This window comes from Anopheles gambiae, chromosome 2 (assembly GCF_943734735.2).
Source record: "Anopheles gambiae chromosome 2, idAnoGambNW_F1_1, whole genome shotgun sequence".
Classification (NCBI taxonomy): Eukaryota; Metazoa; Arthropoda; class Insecta; order Diptera; family Culicidae; genus Anopheles; species Anopheles gambiae.
In genome coordinates, this window is record NC_064601.1 from 73,601,019 (window position 1) to 73,620,899 (window position 19,881).

General features: G+C 39.7%; 1 long non-coding RNA gene across 1 annotated transcript; it reads right to left on the reverse strand.

Moving 5' to 3' along the window:
* Nucleotides 1-12,916: 12,916 nt before the first annotated feature.
* LOC133391575 (uncharacterized) lies at nucleotides 12,917-14,452 on the reverse strand. Its single transcript, XR_009765064.1, has 2 exons — nucleotides 13,447-14,452; nucleotides 12,917-13,375 (listed from the first exon to the last, which is right to left on the reverse strand). It is a non-coding gene; the product is annotated as an uncharacterized LOC133391575 (long non-coding RNA).
* Nucleotides 14,453-19,881: the final 5,429 nt, after the last annotated feature.

The following is a 19,881-nucleotide window of genomic DNA, read 5'->3' on the forward strand; positions in this document are numbered from 1 at the left end:
ATGACTTTTCCAGAGTTAATATAAATATTACGTTATTATGACTTTTTATAATAGAATTGCATTTTTTACTTTTCTTAGACAAAAATCAAGTTTTGGTAACTCGAAGTTGTACAAGTAACGTTAGTATTTTGTTATAAAAACGAGATTTAAACGTTCAATCATCATTAAAAGGTAGCGTCAGGCCGCGGGGCCATGGGGATTCTCAACGCTCATTTTCTCAAGCACTCATGAGTGCTTTAGAGGAATCCTCGTTCTCAGCGTTTGTCGAATCGGAACAAAATCAGTTTTGAGAATCTTTGAGAATCTTTGAGAAAGTTGACGATGCAACGATCGGCTAACTGAAATATGAGCAATTGTGCTATTTGTTTTTCGGTAATCACTTTGGAAAATGTATTCAATGTTTATAATTGAATTTTTTATTTTGAATATGCGATCAAAAACATATTTCCTATTTAAAGCTCCAACTAAAGTTTGATTGGCAATATAAGTTTCACAGAGTGAGAAAAACTGACGACGGCCACGGGCTCGCGTCTGTGAACAAGTTTTGAGTGCTTGAGAAATCTAAATGAGTGCTTGAGAACGGTTTCTCAGCTTGAGAAAGCCCCGTGGCCCCGCGGCCGTATGTGAGGATTGGAAAGAAAGTGGACGATCGTAAGCCAATGAAACGCTCTCATCGCTCTCTTATCTTGCACTGTGTTCTCCGCAGAAAGCTAATGCAAAATACCAGCGCCCAGAGTGTTAAATTTGTGCGCTTTTATGTCACACTGTACGGGGAATGCTTTATCTCCAGCAATGTGCACAATTTAAAGCACGTATACGATGACGACGAATATTCAATCAACGTTTACGAAAGTGCACTTCAAGTGATAAAACATTTAATACGCACAGGCAACAACATCATGCCACAGGTTATAAACCGCATTGAAGAAATAGCAAGAATGCTTAACGAGCACCTCGCAACAGTTGCTCAGGATTTACAACAATAGCCTGCTATGGTAAATAAAGGAAGTGGCGTGAATGTACACGTAAGAAAAAACTTTACGCTATAAAAGGGACAGCGCGATCAATGGTTCATGCAAAATAATGATATTATCAATAAATTTTCTAATGCAACGCTATTCGATTCAAAAGCTACTGTAGAAGGCCAGTATATTTTCTCAAACACAGGTCCTATTTCATGAAACCATGTAACTCCGCATTGTTGCATATTTATGCTACAAAACTGAACGACATTTCTACCAACACGCATATGGTTTCAGTTGATGAGATCAAATGTAAGCTGGTTACAATCAACCTTGACGAAGAAAGCATGCTAGTAATTCCATTTTTGCACACATTAGATAATTAGCTTGTATTAATATAAATAGAAATAGACCATATGAATTTAGCTTGCATTAATAAATAAAATTAGATCATATAGATGATATTTAAGTATGTCGTTTTTTGTTGATCGTGTATTAGAACTGTACACGAAAATAAATATGAACAAGAAGCATGTAACACAAAACATAATAAAATAACCTCGGTCACGCGCCAGCCCTTCCGAGAGCCCTGCTCAATCGACTGCTCTCTACTTTCGTCCTCAGAGCACGAAACATACTCATCTGCATCCGTTTAGAATAGACTAGCATATTGCAATACAGAAACTGCATTTGCACATTTTGTCACGTACGTACAATCATGTTAAATATGATTTGTTGTCTTGCATGTGTGTGATTTTGTAGAAATAAAAATGAACGAATGAAAATTAACAAAACTTGTTTAAACGCCTTTTTTCTGTGTTTTAATACTTTCATAAAGTTCACATATCAACTTAAAACTACTACGTAGAATTCTATTTATCTGCAACCACGCCTTTTTCTACGAGAAAAAAAAACCGTTTATATACTATGCCGTTAGGTAGCAAGCTCCTGCTTAAGCAGCTTGTTTGTCTATACGCCAGTATATTCACTCGATTTTTAGCATGTTGTAGTTCTTTTTTCAACAAACCTCGTTATATCAGCATCTGTACATGTATTGAATTCGGTACTTCCTACTGCTTTGAATAATCTCAAAATATTGGTCTGCGCTGCCATTGCTATTTTTCTTACGCCTAGTCTTGATACCCCCTTCCAGCTGCATTCGGAAACGAATTTGCGATTCAACACTAGATCAAGCGTGTCGTGCAAGCGATTTTTAATATTGAGCTGATGTACGGATGCATTAATTCCCTTCTTCATATTGTTAATATAATCGTCACTTGCCAATACATTTTCTAATACAGATAGCTCTTCAGCAGAAGATATTTTGTTGAGAGTAAACTCTTTATTATCGTTCCTACGATCCACACATTGATGATTGCAGACACAATTGTGTCAACCATAGCTAACTTTTTTTCAAGTTGGGCGCACATAACATTCTGCTCTTTTTGTTCGCGTCTAATTTCTTCAACGTTTAAAAAAAATTCGTCGATTCTTTCATGCGTTCGATGCAGCATTGTATCCTCATAGCATAATAGCATAATATAGCGTAATATCCTCATTTGAAACTGATGGCTTAGATTGTGTGGAACTTGGTTCGAGAGGGTTTAATACGGTCGATGTGTTTGGTCTCTCGTTCCTGGATGGCAAGGTATACAATGCCGGCGTTTCTGTAAAAATATGTTAAGACAGAAAAAGAAAATTACCAAACTGCTTGCCTCAGTTACGCGGTTTAGTAGTATGCAACAATTACTTACCCATCGCTTGTCGTTTCAAAGGAGGCTGCCCTGACATATTACCACCGACCAAATCAAAGGAGGCAAAGCAGTTTATGATCATCGGTAATGCGGATGAAGAAGACAGCAACCAGAGCAGAAATATCATCATTGGACAGCAGCGATCAATATCGGTAATTCGGATGAAGAAGACAGCAGCGCGCGCCACACAAGTGTATCAAACCAACACCATACCATCCCTCTCCCTTGTCACATATCAAGAATGGTATTGCAATACACGTATATCGTATCCAATTGAAAGAGTAAAGGTGAGAGCAAAGGTTAATGAGCTGTTTTCCTCCATGTGCAGAAACGCAATAATATTAGGGCGTTTTTTCTATACCCGTTAAACATTGCGAGGGTTGCGTGTGGTATCTTCTGCTCGAGGTCTTTTAGTATATGAAGACTATACATATACAGTAGAACGTCGATTATCCGGGCAGCTCGGGACCGGACGGTTGCCGGTTAATCGATTTGCACGGATAATGGTCCAAGAAATGTCATTTTCATCTAAAAATTATTATATTACTAGTTTTTGATTAGTTTTATGATTAATCCAACTTGAATAAATCGATTAATCGTTATTAAAATATTATTTTAATCAATAACTACAGGTTTACAGTTGGTTCATGAACAAAAATGAATTTTGAAAATACCCTTAGACACCTCAGAGCTACACAAAAATCTGGTTGCTCTCTTGACTATCACTGCAAATGTTCGCTGTACGTTTAAACAGCTGTCACATTTATGCGCACGGTTCAGCCGCCCGCCGGTTAATCCGCCCCCGGATAATCGACGTTCTACTGTATACTATATATAGCATTTGTGCTTACCCGCCATGCAATTCCCGCCATGCAATTCCCGCCATGCAATTGACAGCGATATGCGACAAGGATAATGTATTTAGAAGGTTGATTTTTATCGCTTTTGCTGGGCGACATTGTGGGGGACATCTGTCACTCTCTGCATACAAATTTCATTACCCCGCACCAGCCCTCCCCGATTTTTATACCGGAGCCCCCGGAAGAGAAATGTCAAGTCGAGAAATGTCATTTTGCTCTGAACAACTTAACCTTGTCATTTATAACACCTTGATTTGCGAGGGCGCGCGAGGGCTCGCACGCCATAAAAGTTCACCGCACCAGAGCCCTCGCATTACAGGGTTTACCTAGCCAATCAGGCATCGCCAAAGCGTTATCGGGCGCCGTAAATACTTATTCAGGCAACGTAAACCCTCAATCGGGCACTGTCATTTCTATTCGGGCCTTGTTCAGTATGAATCGGTCAAAGTCAAGAATGAAAGCGTCCTACTCTGGATCGGTGGCTCCGATGTGTTAGATCCATTAAGCTGTCAAATCGGTGGCTCCGGTGTATTAGATCCATAAAGCACAGGCGGTCCCCGAGATACACGGTACCTCTTATCCGCGGATTCGGAGATACGCGGTTTTCAAAATTTGACAGTTCTTGGAGCAAATTGTACTGATTTGACACATCCATTGTGTAATACCAAATAATTTCCGTGTTGATCGAATGTAAAATACCATTTGAAAAGGTTTAAAACTGTTCAATTCATTAGAAAAATATCAAATAATTAATTTGGTGGCTAAAACCATCCCCTACTTGCAAAATTGCACGAAAATTAGTGATATTTTGGCTGGAAAACACGAGATTCGACTTACGCGGAAATTCGAGATACGCGGTATTTTGCGGCCGTTTTCGGTCCCCAATAACCGTGTATCTCGGAGACCGCCTGTATACAAATACAATGTTGCGTTTTGTTTCACTAATTATGTAATATTTAAAAAAAAATACTATGAGCTGGTCACCAAAACAGTAGTTTTATTGAAACAATGTTCGATTTTAAAAATTGTAGTTTAATAAAAAAAAAGTTCATTTTATATGTAACTAGCTGACCCGACAAACTTAGCTACTCCACAAAAAAAAAATTAAATATTTTATTATTGATATGTTACTTGGGACAGTTGTATCGTGCCCGTATCCCCTCAGAATTCGATGATCGAGTGTAAACCGCCAGGCTCTTCACACCAAGTGCCAAAGTGCCGTATACAACACAACAACAATCCTGCTCTTTGTATGGGAGTTAGAAAATCATTATTAAATTAAGCTTAGTGTAACATCTGGACGATTTTTAAATCTTAAAACCTATTCTCATACCACCATAAGGTGTGTGCAAAGTTTCGTTGAAAATGATCCAGCCGTTTCGGAGTTTGCTCGCAACAAACACCATGACACGAGATTTATATATATATATATATATATATATATATATATATATATATATATATATATATATATATATATATATATATATATATATATAATATATATATATATATATATATATATATATATATATATATATATATATATATATATATATATATATATATATATATATATATATATATATATATATATATATATATATATATATATATATATATATATATATATATATATATATAGATTTCATTTATCACCTGTAGATGAAGTTCACAGCAATGTGGATTTTATGCTTCTCAGCTATTTGAATTTAATAATTCGCGATAATAATTCATGTATCAATTCTTTCGCCATTTAGGCTAAGTGGAAGGTATGTCCACATATGTTTGTAATAATTTTCACAGTCTGCTGATGTGATCAGAGTGGCTCCTGTTTCAATTGTATGCATTAATTCTGTTTCATTATTAGGATTGGCTCGTTTTGTAATTTGCTTCCAATGGGCAAACATATTTTCTATCGGATTTAAGAACGGGCTGTTTGGTGGCAAGTACATGATTTTGTACCCATATGATTCAATTTTTTGTTTTACCTCATAAGACTTGTGAAATGCTACGTTATCTAATATTAACACTTTTACATTGAGAAAACTGTCAAATTATTTTGTGGTGCAGCTGCAGTGACTATATACATAGAATAATGAACAGAACAATGCAGTTGTCAAGGAGTAGTTTGCATAACTGTCCATCTGGGTGCTCTTCATTCTATAGTTTTATTGTGTATAACTACTATACTGATTTCAGTTCTGAAAGGGAAAATACAAAAAAATGTACAGTATCTTGATAACGCCGAAGAAAACATTGACGTCTTTGAGTAGTATGGGCAGCGCAAAGCATGCTGTCACCACCGCTGTAGTCTCCTGTGCAAAAACTTAAATTTAATGTTTTTACCTGCTAATGATCAATTATGTTCACCTTTATCATCTTGTTGATACTGTTAATAAAATTCATGATAGCCTTTTGAACCTTATATGTTTGGCGCGTTCTTTCGATTAGTAGAAAATTAACGGGGAAAGAGATGTGATCGAGATAGGTTGCGAGATAAGACTGACTTAATTTTATTCTGTACAAATTCAACTTTAAGATTTCGTGGTAGTAGTGTAATGATCCTCACTTAGTGTAGGTAGTATAAGTTTGTAGTATTAGTGTTAATAGAGGAACGCGTATTAGTTTTGCAATAGGCACGGAAGCGTAAAGGTGTGTACGGAACCCTACAAAGGTTAAAAGCTCAAAAGATTAAAAGCTTTCGGCACTTTACAGTGCGTTGCAATTATATGCAAGGTTGCCACATATGCAAAAAAGTTTATGAAACATTTATGCAAAAAAGTAACGATTGGCTATACGAGTAACATTTACACTTTGTTTTTTCGACGCCACGAGAGAAAAACGTGTGATTCGTGCGGACGGCAAAATGTTCAGAGTACTGGATCTTTGAAAAATTATTTTATTATATGTACCTAATGTATTTTCGTATTTGGGTTGGTTAGGGAAAATAATTATTCTACCGGAAGCTGTTAAGAAAAGCTAATTACAGAAGAATACCAATTATTCAAAAAATGTAACACTATTTAAATTATTTATTTTCCAGGGTGAAAGTATGTCTACCAAGACTAGTGACATATGGCAACATTTTGAAGACCAAGGCCAACTGTCGCTATTGTTTCAAGGCGATTTCATTTTCTAACAAATCTAGTTCGAATCTGAAACGACATATGATATCTATGCACCATACCATTCCGATTGAGAGAAATGCTCCTATAGCTACTACTTCTTAAACACAATCGACAGTTAGGGACGAAACTACGTTGCCTGCTGCAGGCCCGTCAAAAAAGCAGGGGGATCTTTTACGTTTCTTTGACGCAAATAAAACGCTTACTATTGCTCAAAAAAGTGAATTAGATGAAGCCTTACTTGAAATGAGTTGCGACGAATGTTTACCTTTTAACATCGTAGAAGCAGAAAAGTTTCAAAAAATCGTACGTATGTTAAATCCTAAGTATGAGGTTCCTTCTCGTAAAACCCTTTCAAATGGTTTACTTGAAAGCAATTGTCAGCGAAAATTGGCAAAACTCACAGATGATTTGATCAAAACAACATCATTAGCACTAACTTCTGACGGGTGGACCAATTCCAATAATACCAGCTTTATGGCTGTTACAGTTCATTATATAAACGATGAATCAAATCTCTGCTCCAATTTATTAGAATGTTCAGAGTTTCCGAACAAACATACGGCTGAAATATTGCCATTTGCTAAAAAGATGAATCGGAAAATTTTAAAATACACGACAAAATTCAGGCAGTTGTTACAGGCAATGCTGCAAACATGAAAGCTGGAGTACGTCAGACAAAATTTCCTCATCTGCCATGTTTTGCTCATACTCTTAATTTGATCGTTCAAAATGCTGTGCAAAAGTCGATCTCAGACACTGTCGAAACAATTTTGAGATTTAAAAAAAAAATAGCACTGCAACCCATAAACTAGCCGAAGTGCAACAGAAAATGGGTTTCATTATCTTAAAATTGAAGCAGGATGTGTTGACAAGATGAAATTCAACATAAGACATGATCGACCGGTTTCACAAGAATAAGATCCCAATTTTATCATGTTTGGATAGCATGAAATATAAACATGATTTATCTACCAAAGATTGGTTGGTGATGGAACAAAGCATTAAAGTGTTACAAACGTTTGATCACGTTACTAAAATTATTTCAGCTGAAGAATCGGTAACAATATGTTAAATGGGCTTATTATTTATACAAACTACAGCAAAAATAGAAATGCAAATGTATATATTGATCCAGGGCCGTTTAGAAAAGGGTAAGCCATATCTAGAAAATAAGCTCGTTAACCAAGCTATTCTTTTGGATCCTCGAATGAAAGACTATAGTTTTGGGAATGATCGGAACAGGTATGAACTTACCAAAGCTTGATAAATGCTATAGTACCGTTTAAAGTAAACAATTCATCAGCGGAAGATCCAATAACACAGCAATCATTCACCGACCCTAGCTACGAATGTTTGTTCAGTAATTTTACATCAAAAATAAAACGGGTAAGACATAATCGATATCCAAAGATAGCTGCAAAGCTAGAACTGGATGAGTAGAGGTGTCCCCCAAGATACGACTGTATTTAGGACCGAAAAAATGTCCTAAAGCAAGGCGTATGTTGAAATAGTCGTATGTCGAATATCTGTCAATATAAAGTTTATAAACGAAATCGAAGAGTCGGAATCCATGAAATCGTATATTTTCTTAAAAATAATGTACGATAATGTATTAATTTTCCTCCAAAAGCCGTTTACACGACAAAGATATTCAAGATCGGGGAGTGGTGGAATCTGAGGAAATATGTTTGTATCGGTTATCTGCACAGAAATTCAAAAATATGTATCAATTTCGTCTCAATAACTACTTTTAACTGTCAAAATCAAAATCGTCGTATCTGCGAATCGTCGTAACTCGAGGGGGTCGTAACTCGGGGGACGCCTTTACTTGAAAATGGAGTGCTTAGAATTTACTGCTGATCCTCTCTCGTGGTGGAAAACATATAAGGGCCAACTTCCAGCAATTTATTAAATTATGATTAAACTGTATTGCATTCTCGCGACGTCAATTCTATGTAAACGAATTTTTCGAAGGTAGGTATATATATTTTGACAAACGGTCAAAACTATTGCCTAAAAAAATGTCATAAATTCTTTTCCTGTAACAAAATCATCAGCACAAGTCTTAGCAAATATATTCATAACTTTTGAAACTGTTTATGCGTAAGATGTTGAATTATAATAGTACTGTTAATGAACGATATTATCTCAGTAAAGAAAATTATTTTCAATTATGAAGTGAATTAAATAATAAAATTAATTACTTTGCTTGAGATATTTGGTTCTTCACAATGTGTTTTTGGGTCGAGTAAGCTCATGAATTTTAATGTTTTTAATATAATTATCAATTATAGTTAGAAAGTCCGTTTATGTATACGCCTAGGGCTAGAACAGGTTTTAAGATATGAATATGTTTTCATTAGATATAATTATAATACGTAATTTTTTTTTATTTATACTCTTTTGCATTGCATTGAACATAATCTCTAGAGTTGGATAAAACTGCATGCTTATGGATAATGCCAAACGAAGGACGGTTTTTATACTGTACACCGTTCTAATCATTGTGTGATTATCGCGAGCGGACGAATCACCGCTCACTCATGACTCGCTATTGATAAAAGAGCCAACTCGCTCGGTTCGTCGTAAAGAATCATTTTGCCTATGTCTTATTTCAAAGTTGTACTTTACTAGGTTGTCTAGGAAAATTTAAGTCTGATAATTGTGAATCAAAGGCTCTTCAAGCTGGATTGTGAAAGAGAAACTAATGTTATTTATTTATTTTAATATTCTTTTATGTTATTGATTTAATAATATTTATTATCACTCTGGGCACTGTGTGGCTCGGTTTGCAATCACAGCTTTGTTCACTCTCCTTCTCTGTGATTGGTCTCTCAGCACTTCTCAGCAGAGCGTATTGCAGCGGGAAGAAAGAGAGAGAGAGCGCATATTGCAGAAGCGGCATCGTACGGGAGGATCGAAAAGAGAATGAACGATCGTAAGCCAATGAAAGGCTCTCATCGCTATCTTATCTTGTACAGGCGGTCCCCGAGATACACGGTACCTCTTATACGCGGATTCGGAGATACGCGGTTTTCTAAATTTGACAATTTTTTGAGCAAATTGTACTGATTTGACACATCAATTGCAAATTGCCAAATAATTTCCGTTTTGATCGAATGTTAAAAACTATTTCAAAAGGTTTAAAACAGTTATATTCAGTCAGAACCATATCAAATAATTCATAAAGTGACTAAAACCGCCCCCTACTTGCAAAATTACACGAAAATTTGTGATATTTTAGCTGGAAATCACGAGATTCGACTTACGCGGAAATTCGAGATACGCGGTATTTTGCAGCCGTTTTCGGTCCCCATTAACCGTGTATCTCGGGGACCGCCTGTACTGTGTTCTCCGCAGAAAGGAAATGCAAAATGTCAGCGCCCAGAGTGTTTTTATAATTATGTTTATCATTTATTTATTAATACATTATTATTTATTCGTATGTTTGGAAATGGCAAAGAAAGGGATGAAAAATAACGGAATGCAAGTAATAATTGACGCATCTATGTTTGTTAAATAATACCACCTAGAATTTCATGACAAAAAAATCATAGAAAAATATTTCGCTCTCACCTAAAAAAGCATCACACGCAAACATGAGAAAAGATTTTCTGATGAGATCCCCAAAGAAACTATTTTTTTGTTTGCCCTGCACAAGCTTTCCCACTGGTATCCAAAAGGAATACTTAATAAGAAATTTTATTTTGCTCCCTCGATTGGCCATTGTTAAAGTGATGCAGTAAAACACGATTGCTGAGGGACTGCAAGGTGATCTCTGACAGCGAAACACTGTGCAAGAATGTGTGTCAGCTTCTGGTTCCTTCTTTTTAGCACAGCAATTTTGGAAAAAAACGCCGTGTGTTATGGCAAAAAAAACATAGCGGTACACTAGTGTCAACAGAGTGAAAAACTTAGTAAACCAGGTGTCTTCCTTTAGCTTATCCATTATTTCACTAAGAAATTCCAATTTTCTAGTAAACATCATAAACATAAACCAAATACCAAACTCTATGATAGACATGTCGCGAAGACTCTCAATCCGGCCCGCTTAGAACGTTGACAGTTATTTGAATGAAACACAGGGGGCCTTCAAGATTTTAGTTAGTTTTTTGTATGGAGTTTGACAGTGACAGGAGGCTGAAATCATGTAAACACTCCATACAAAACCACACAAAAAACTAGCCTGCAATTTTCAGTCTAGATTATTCTAGCCACAAAGCTAGAATTAGATTCGAGTACCTGCTCGAAAACACGGTGTTGTTTACATTTACTCCAAGATGCATTAAAGAGATCACGTGGTGAAATCTAGAATCAAAGTGTATGTAGTCCAGGTGGTCTCATAGCATATTTTTATAACCAATTTTGAACCTCACTTTTTGACAGAACGAGTGAAAACTTTTGCTCCAACGAGCTTTTTAAAGGCTTGACGAATACACAAAACAGCTCTTAAAATCTTCATTCAGAAGCAGAAGCGATAAAAAAAACCTTCTAAATTCATACACCTTGGGATAAGCCCACCTGTATATTATACTCACTTAGATAGCTGCTCTAAAACTGCTATACAATGCAAACAGCTGACATGCTGAAATTTCAGCCTACGAACTTCAAACGGAAAGGGCCCCACAAATAGATTGTAAATTATAAGATAAGGAAAACGAGTGTATTAATGTTTACCCACTGAGGAAGAAGGTTTCAACATTCAGTTTTAATAGTTTGATAATCGAAGAGTGAAGTAAGTTACACATAGTTGCTTGTTTGGGAAGGTATCCGCGAAGATGGAGAGTAGCATGTGTAATGCTACTTATGTTAGTTGTTTCTTGAGAGCACTCTAAAATCAAACTACCAATATTTTCAGCCATTTTCCAACATTGAATCTTTGTGGAAAGTTCGGAAATCATGTATTGGAATACCACTTTCTTCACTTTATGAATGAGGATACTTTTTAATATAGTTCTGCAAAAATCAGAACTATAATATATCGGTCCAAGGTCCTAGAATAAGTCCTTAATGGTTTTTGCCGAACGAAAGCACCCCCATCCCACCACCGCCGAACTGCGACACGCGAGAATATTTTGAACCGTAATGTATGTTTTTTTTTTAAACTGTTGTATGATTTTTACCCTGTTGAAGACAATCATTTAATTTATTTAAAATTTTCTTTTCATAGTTAATGTATTCCCAAAATTTTCATGAAAATTTTGTAATAAAGGTAAATGAGGCATAATGTAAATAACCTTATTATTAAATAACCTGTTATTAAATAACCTTTTCAAAACACTATTATCTTTCAAAATCAAACCATTACTTTATGAAATATTGTAGTTGAAAGATGTTTCAAATCCTTCATATTTAGGCAAATTAAAGAAGCATTTCTCAAGTTTGATTTTTTTTCTTTGCAATTCACTGTGTTTAGAAGTTTAATTTTTTGCCTTTCTTAATGTAACAGTATCTACTTTAACCCTTTGACAGTACACGATTTTTTTAAAATACCCATAATCAAACATTGACAAAAAGTTAATAAAAAAAAATTGGCCCATTCTGCAAACTGTTGCACTACACAAAAATGATGTGCAAACTGTGTCATTATCATTGTTTTATATTCCTCCCCCTCCCCCACGGGACGGTTGAATCGAAACGGAGAACAAAAGCACAGCCCGAGTCTCACTCGGGAAAACACTGAATGTGTTAAAGCAAAAATATTACCGGCATTGAAATCTAAAATTAAAAAAATCCCAATCTGCTTCCACTATGCAATGGTCGGCAAACTTTGCGTCTGAAAGAGTCAAATTATACAAACATGTTCACGATATAAATAGTTGTACAATCATAGTACACATGCATATACTATGAAATAACGTTAGTCCACTGTATGAACTTGAACAAGCAAGAAGCTTATTCCTTCATTCTGCTAACAGGTCTTACAGTGGTCAAATTGGTCAATTGGCAAATTGGCGACTGTAACAAGGAAGACTAACTAAATCAGTACTGAAATTTGGATAGTCTGGTGTGTTAAAAACGACAGTTTATTATTCCATTGTATGATTGATTTCCATATAAAAGACTTTTAGCTTAGAAAGATGACCAAATGTGTATTTGTAACCCTGATTGATGACCAAAGAAAAATATGCAAAATATGTAAACCTGATTATCCGCAGACTATAGATAACATTACAGCAATGTAAATATACTTGACACTTGACACTTGGTCTCAACGGTTGTGTTCTGGTTTGCGCTCTGATTATTTTTCCGTTTTTTGTACGTGTTTTTCGTGCTGTGGTTGTTCCGGGCCTGATTGAGTGAGATTACTGATCGAGTTCATCGCTGCTGTATTCATCAGTCGATTCCGGGCGAGTTTTTCATCAGTGTTTGGCGCTGAAGTTTGCTGCTCATCTGGATCACGACTTTTGCTGATCGTCGACATGGCTGCTCCCTGCCCTTCATGCCTTAAGCCTGTAACGGACGAGAATGTATATGTGTGTGCTGGATGGTGTAATGAATCGTTTCACCATGCCTGTATGGGAGTCTCTGATGCAGTGCTGAATGAGATTCTCATCCCCGAGTCGCTTACTTCCTGGTCCTGTGCTGGCTGCAAGAACATCCGGCGTTGCAAATCTGTATTATTGGACGAATTTACGGCCGTCCTGGATGGTTTCAAGGAGGAGCTTCTGAAGGAGTTTGATCGCCGTTTTAATCATGCACTTGTCGCCATGCGTAATGAGATGCTGTCAACACTTACTAAGAAAGACGTTAATACGCACACAACCTCACACTCTGTTCGTTCCATAGTGGACCGCCTGGAAATGCAACCATCTCTCACCAACACATTCACACCACTCAGTGCACGCAATAGTGAATCCATCCGCACTTCTCAAAATGCACCGAAGCGCAATGCGCCTAAACGTAGACTTGTCGATTATTCGCCACCAATTACAAAAACCACCGATAATGCCGCTCCTCTACTTTTTGGCACAGCAATTACAACACCGTCTCGGGTCTTAGCTACGGTTCCGATGGAACAAAAGTTCTGGCTGTATTTGACTCGAATAGCCCCCTCGGTATCAGACCAAGATGTGAAAGCGATGGTTACTCACCAACTAGGCACTGATGACGTCACCGTTATTAGGCTGCTGCCACGGGATCGCGATACGAGCACTCTAACTTTTGTTTCGTTTAAGGTGGGATTAATGCTCTCGCTTAAAAGCAAGGCTCTCGCTCCGACTACCTGGCCTGCGGGATTGATTTTCCGTGAATTCACTGACCGTCGATCGCCTGTTCAAAATTTTTGGTGTCCTGCTTCTCGAAACCTTCCCCACAAACCTTCGGAAATCTATACCAACACACACCACGTTAACAGTACTAATAATCAGCTGGCACCCCGCTCCTCACCATACCTTGGCGTAGCACCAATCACTGCTGTGGGCCTCGATGATAGTTCGGCTCATACTCACCAGAATGTCTCTTCTAACTTACATCTGCACGTGTTTTATCAGAACGTTAGAGGAATTCGTACCAAACTTAATAATCTACGTCTAGCTCTGGGAGAATCTGATTACGACATAATTGCACTGACAGAAACGTGGCTCGACGAGTCAATACCATCCTCTCTCAACTCTGATGATTCCTATTCAATTTACCGAGGTGATCGTAATGGTGAGAACAGTTCTCGCTCTCGCGGCGGAGGAGTGCTGATCGCATGCTCTTCTAAGCTCTCTAGTACACAGATAACACATACATATGCAACTCTGGAGCTGGTCTGGTCGTGTGTTAGCTCCCGAACTAGTCGCGTAACGGAATAGAAATTGTTTTCTCATAGGAGTCAAAAAATGTTTATTCGCCGAGTTTCGCTTTGGGTGGAAACTTTATTCTGTCGCGGTTTTTGTACACCTTTAAAAAGTTTTTGACTATTCTCGCTCGCTGTCGTGATGCTACTGTTTAAATCGCGATGGCGAGGAACCCGATTCCTAATCCTAAGGTCATTCGCCTTCCCTGTACCCGAACCCGTTACAGTGCCCTCTGTAGGTGAGATTGTGGAATCTCTCGCGATCGCAAGTGCTGAATATTTGACTGTCAGCCGCGGTGACAGTTCTACTCTGTTTGTTTATGATCGTCGCAACACCCCACCCCGTGAACCGGTTATCTGTCAATTTTCTTACCGGGTTCACTCCATGTGCTTTGGCGATCTATAAAGTAACTTCCTTCCTAATCTCTAATAACTTCGCTTCCTGACTTGCGCTTCCTAGTCGTATAACATTGTTTGTGTTTCGCTTTCCGTCTGCTGTCGTACCGGTAAAGCAATCGTAGCGGCCGATGCCATCGAGTTTGTACGGGATATGCGCGACGACTGTTGTGTATCGTACGCGTTGTTGTTGCTGCTGGGATTGTTGCTGCAAATGTTTGGTTGGCTGCAAATGCTTGCATTCGGCCGTGATAGCGGTTGTTTATCGACCGCCGTGCTGCTGGAGGGTGTCAGGATTCGTCGACGCTGCTGTATGTTTTTGGTGATGGATACTACCTCACCACCCGGTATCGTCACTCGGTGATGATGGTAGTCAGCGCCTCTGATGGTACGGTAGTTGGCGGCCGTTGCCGTTGGTGAAGAGAAGTTGCAAGGGTACTGCTGGTTTGCCACAGCATGATCACCACAAAGCAGCGATACTGCGTTCATCTCTGGCACATGTCCGATAGGGGCCGATAAATCCTGCTGCTGGCTTGCACTGTTGCTGTTGGCCGTCGTTGGTTGACGCTTGGTGGTGTTTTCCTTATGTGGCCCGTAAACAGACCATCCTAACACCGTCCTCACTGCGATCGGTCCTCCAGATTGACCTGACCGAGACTCCAGCGGCGTAAGTAGGTGTACGTTCTCCAAGCCGATAAGGATTCTCGGCATACCATCTTCGTGTTGTTCAGCTGGCAGATCCTGTAAGTAGTCATAAGAACTTATCAGTGTGGAATAATCATTTTTTTGTTGTGGCAAACTTAGCTGTTTAACCGTATGAGCGGCCGCTATTGGATAGCGCCGCTCTCCCCCGCGTGCAGAGATCTCAAGGCTGGTCAAACGCGAAGATTCCTCCTTGCGCTTTACGTTGGCGGTCCACTGCAGCTCAAGTGGGTCCGGATGGCCCTTCAATCCAATACTCGCAGCTAGAGTATCTTCAATCAGCGTCAATGATGATCCTTCATCGAGAAATGCGTGCGTGTCAACTCGCCTGTTCCCATTGTATACCGTCACGGGCACTACACGAAACAGAGTTGAATTCGCACTATGTTGATGCGTTTGACACTGTGCTGTTTGGGCGGTCGCCCCTTCCATCAACCGGTGCAGTAAGCTGTGATGCCGTTCACCACAACCCGGGATGCCACAGGAGAATTTCGACCGACAAGGCTTCGTTCCGTGGTTTGCAAGGCAGTTGCGGCACAGCTTCATCCGTGTCACAGCCTCAACACGTTCCACGGGAGACATGCGCTTGAACGCTTCGCATTCTCTTAGTTTGTGACCCGTGTTCTTGCACAGGTGACACGGTGTCGAAGGAATTTCGAGTGTAGGTGTTTGTCTCTCGCGAGGTGGTGTGCTTAGTACAACAGACATTTCACTACTTGCACAGCTATGCACGTGCATGCGATGTGCTGGGCGATGTACATTGGCCTTCGGTTGATCGTACTTCGTGACTGCACTAGCCTCGTCAACCAGCTTGTCCATAAACATGCCAAACTCCTTCAATGTTGGATGTAGGTATTTCTTGCTGTATCTCACCCATTCTAACTGTCTCGTTGCAGGTAGTTTTTCCACCAGTTCTTCTAACAGCTCCGGGTTAGAGAGGTAATGTGCCAAGTCTGCGTTGCTAAGATGGTCGCACAAATGTAGTACCGCCAGTCCAAACGTGATGAGCTCGTGTAGCTGTTCTGGCCTGGGTGCTGCTGTGCGCCGTACCTTTTCCAGCAGATCCTTCACGACGAGTGAAGGTCGCCCGTACAGTCGCTGCAGCGTTTTGATCACGAGCGGCACTGACGTAGGATTATCGAGCCATCCTTCGACAGCGTCTCGTGCAGGTCCTGTGAGACACTCTTCTAACCGGGCTGCATTTTCGACCGGAGAAAGTCCGCAGGCTTTTGTTGATTCCACAAATTAGTTGTGGAATTTTGGCCACTCTCGCGGTTTCCCTGAAAAAGAGGGTAGTTTTTTTGGCCATACCTGCCTGGCCGCTATGTGGTCCGCTGGCCTCCATTTCGCAGCAGCCATTACTGGTCCGGCTGCAGCTTCTAGTTGTTGCTCATCTTGCAACATGGGATTGTAGCTAGAACACCTTTGCGGCTCGACAAATTCAGATTGCTGTTGCACCCACTCTGCCGTTTTGGACACACCACTGATGCTTATGGAGCATTTCAAACTGATCGCCTCCTCGAGGTTGTTTCTCTGGGTCTCGTGTTGCAGTTCCAGAGCGGCCAATTTACATTTTAGTTTGGCCTCCGTCGCCTTTTTCTCCTTCTCAGCCATCATTTTTTCCTTTTCGGCTATCAGAAGTTTGACCTGCAGGGCTTGCTCCCTTACCAGGCGTTCTAATGCCGAATGTTGTGAGGACGTTGAGGACCGTTCTCGCTTCGAAGAAGCAGCCTTGCTGGAATGCCGCGATGCACTCTCCTCGCCGTTGGGATATAGCGACCCGTGCTCGTGCTTTCCACTGTCTACTTCTTTCTCTACCTCTTCGTTCACGCGGCGCTCTAATGCCGAGCATTTCGCTGTAGTCGAAGATCGTTCGTGCTTCGATGAACCAGCCTTACGAGGATGGTGGGATGAGCACGGCTCGTCGCTGGGGTGAAGAGGCTTGCTTTCCTGTTTTTCGCATGCCACCTCTAAGGGGGCTGCAGGATCGCGATTTTGGCTAACTTTTGCCGCTATTATCCTCTCGCTCTTGGGTCGACGAACTTGCGCTGCTACCGCTGTTGCGGTTTTCTCGCCCGGTTCACCTTGCACTTTCGGCGCATTTGCACGATCACTCACTGCGCCGATAGCTTTCCTCATCTGCTCGGACATTTCACAAGTGTACACTCGCGTAAACTTTTATTTCTCCCGGCTTCACTCCCGGAACTTTCGTAATTCGATAAACGAATAATTTACTCTTCGATAAGTAATTTGGAATATTCGCGATAAAAGTCTATGCATTTATTGCAAAAAAAAACTTTTTTAAAGCTTGTTAGCTCCCGAACTAGTCGCGTAACGGAATAGAAATTGTTTTCTCATAGGAGTCAAAAAATGTTTATTCGCCGAGTTTCGCTTTGGGTGGAAACTTTATTCTGTCGCGGTTTTTGTACACCTTTAAAAAGTTTTTGACTATTCTCGCTCGCTGTCATGATGCTACTGTTTAAATCGCGATGGCGAGGAACCCGATTCCTAATCCTAAGGTCATTCGCCTTCCCTGTACCCGAACCCGTTACAGTGCCCTCTGTAGGTGAGATTGTGGAATCTCTCGCGATCGCAAGTGCTGAATATTTGACTGTCAGCCGCGGTGACAGTTCTACTCTGTTTGTTTATGATCGTCGCAACATCGTGTATCAAGCTTAATCATGTGTCCATTTACATCGGAGTAGTTTACATTCCACCGGACCGGAGTAAGTGTGATGATACGTTAAATGCTCTGCATGATAGTGTCAGTGTAATTGTGGAGAGAATGAAACCGACTGATTTGTTGCTGCTATTGGGAGACTTTAACAAACCATCTCTCTCCTGGATCGCTTCACCATGTGACGTCAACTGTTTTATCCCTTCGATGACCGACAATGATGGATCGCTAACGGATGGAATGGTGCTTAATGGATTGTCACAGATATCGGGAGTGAAAAATGCTTTTGATCGCCAACTGGACCTTATTTTCGTAAACCAGAATGCTAAATTGGCCAGCTCAGAGATTTCTGAATCCAACACACCGCTTCTTAATCTTGACAATTACCATCCGGCATTAGAATTAGCAATATAAATTCAAACTTCTGTTTCTGTTCCGTTCGCTCGTTCTAACCCTAGAGTAAAACGTTTTGATTTTCGTAAAATGAACTTTGGTGCTTTTGAGCAATTTATGTTGAATTCGGACCTTAATTTTATTGAATCAGCCCCTTCTATCGACGATGCCGTGAATCAACTTAATCATGTTATCCTTTCATCCTTCCCTCTTTGCTGTCCCATCCTAAATCCTCCTCCTAAGCCTGCGTGGTCGAACAGATCCTTAAAAGCTTTACGAACGGATAAGAAGCGTAAACAGCGTGCATATATGCATACTCGCTCTCAACATGCCCAACGGGTATACAAATATGCTTCCACAGCATATCGTATTTACAACAGAGCGTGCTATAAACTATACATCATGCGTCTCCAATTAAGATTTATCTCTGACCCTCGATCTTTCTGGCGATTTGCTAATAATCGTCGCAACTCTATCGGCATCCCTTCCATAATTTCCCTTGGCGATGAAGTGGCTGATACGCCCTCCAGCTGCAGCGAGTTATTTGCTAAACATTTTTCTAGCGTATTTGTGGACCCAGACTCCAGTCCAGTATCCTTATCTGATGGCTTAGCATATGTACCAAGTGATATAATTTCCTGCAACACAGTGGCTATCGATGATGAGATCATTTACTCAGCATTGAAAAAATTAAAAAATTGCTTTTCGCCGGGTCCAGATGGCATACCCGCTTGCATATTGAAAAAATTCAGCACTTTGTTTGTTCCCATACTTAAACGCCTGTATGTGAGATCCTTTCAAGAGGGAACCTTTCCAGCTGTTTGGAAAATTGCTTGGATATGTCCTATTTTTAAAAAAGGTGACCGTTCAGTCGCTTCAAATTATCGTGGTGTGTCCATTCTATGTGCTATGGCTAAGGTGTTTGAGTCACTCGTTCATACTGCCATTCTTCCATGCGTAACGAACTATATAACGCAACATCAACACGGATTTATGCCTAAACGATCCACCACGAGCAACCTAATGCACTTTGTGTCTGCATTAATGTCGAATATTGCATGTAATCGTCAAGTGGATGCAATATATACTGATTTTAAAGCCGCTTTTGACAGTCTACCACATGACCTGCTAATAGCTAAGCTAAAGAAATTAGGAATAGGCTATCCTTTAATAACTTGGCTAAATTCATTTATAGCAAACCGTAGCTACACAGTCAAAATAGA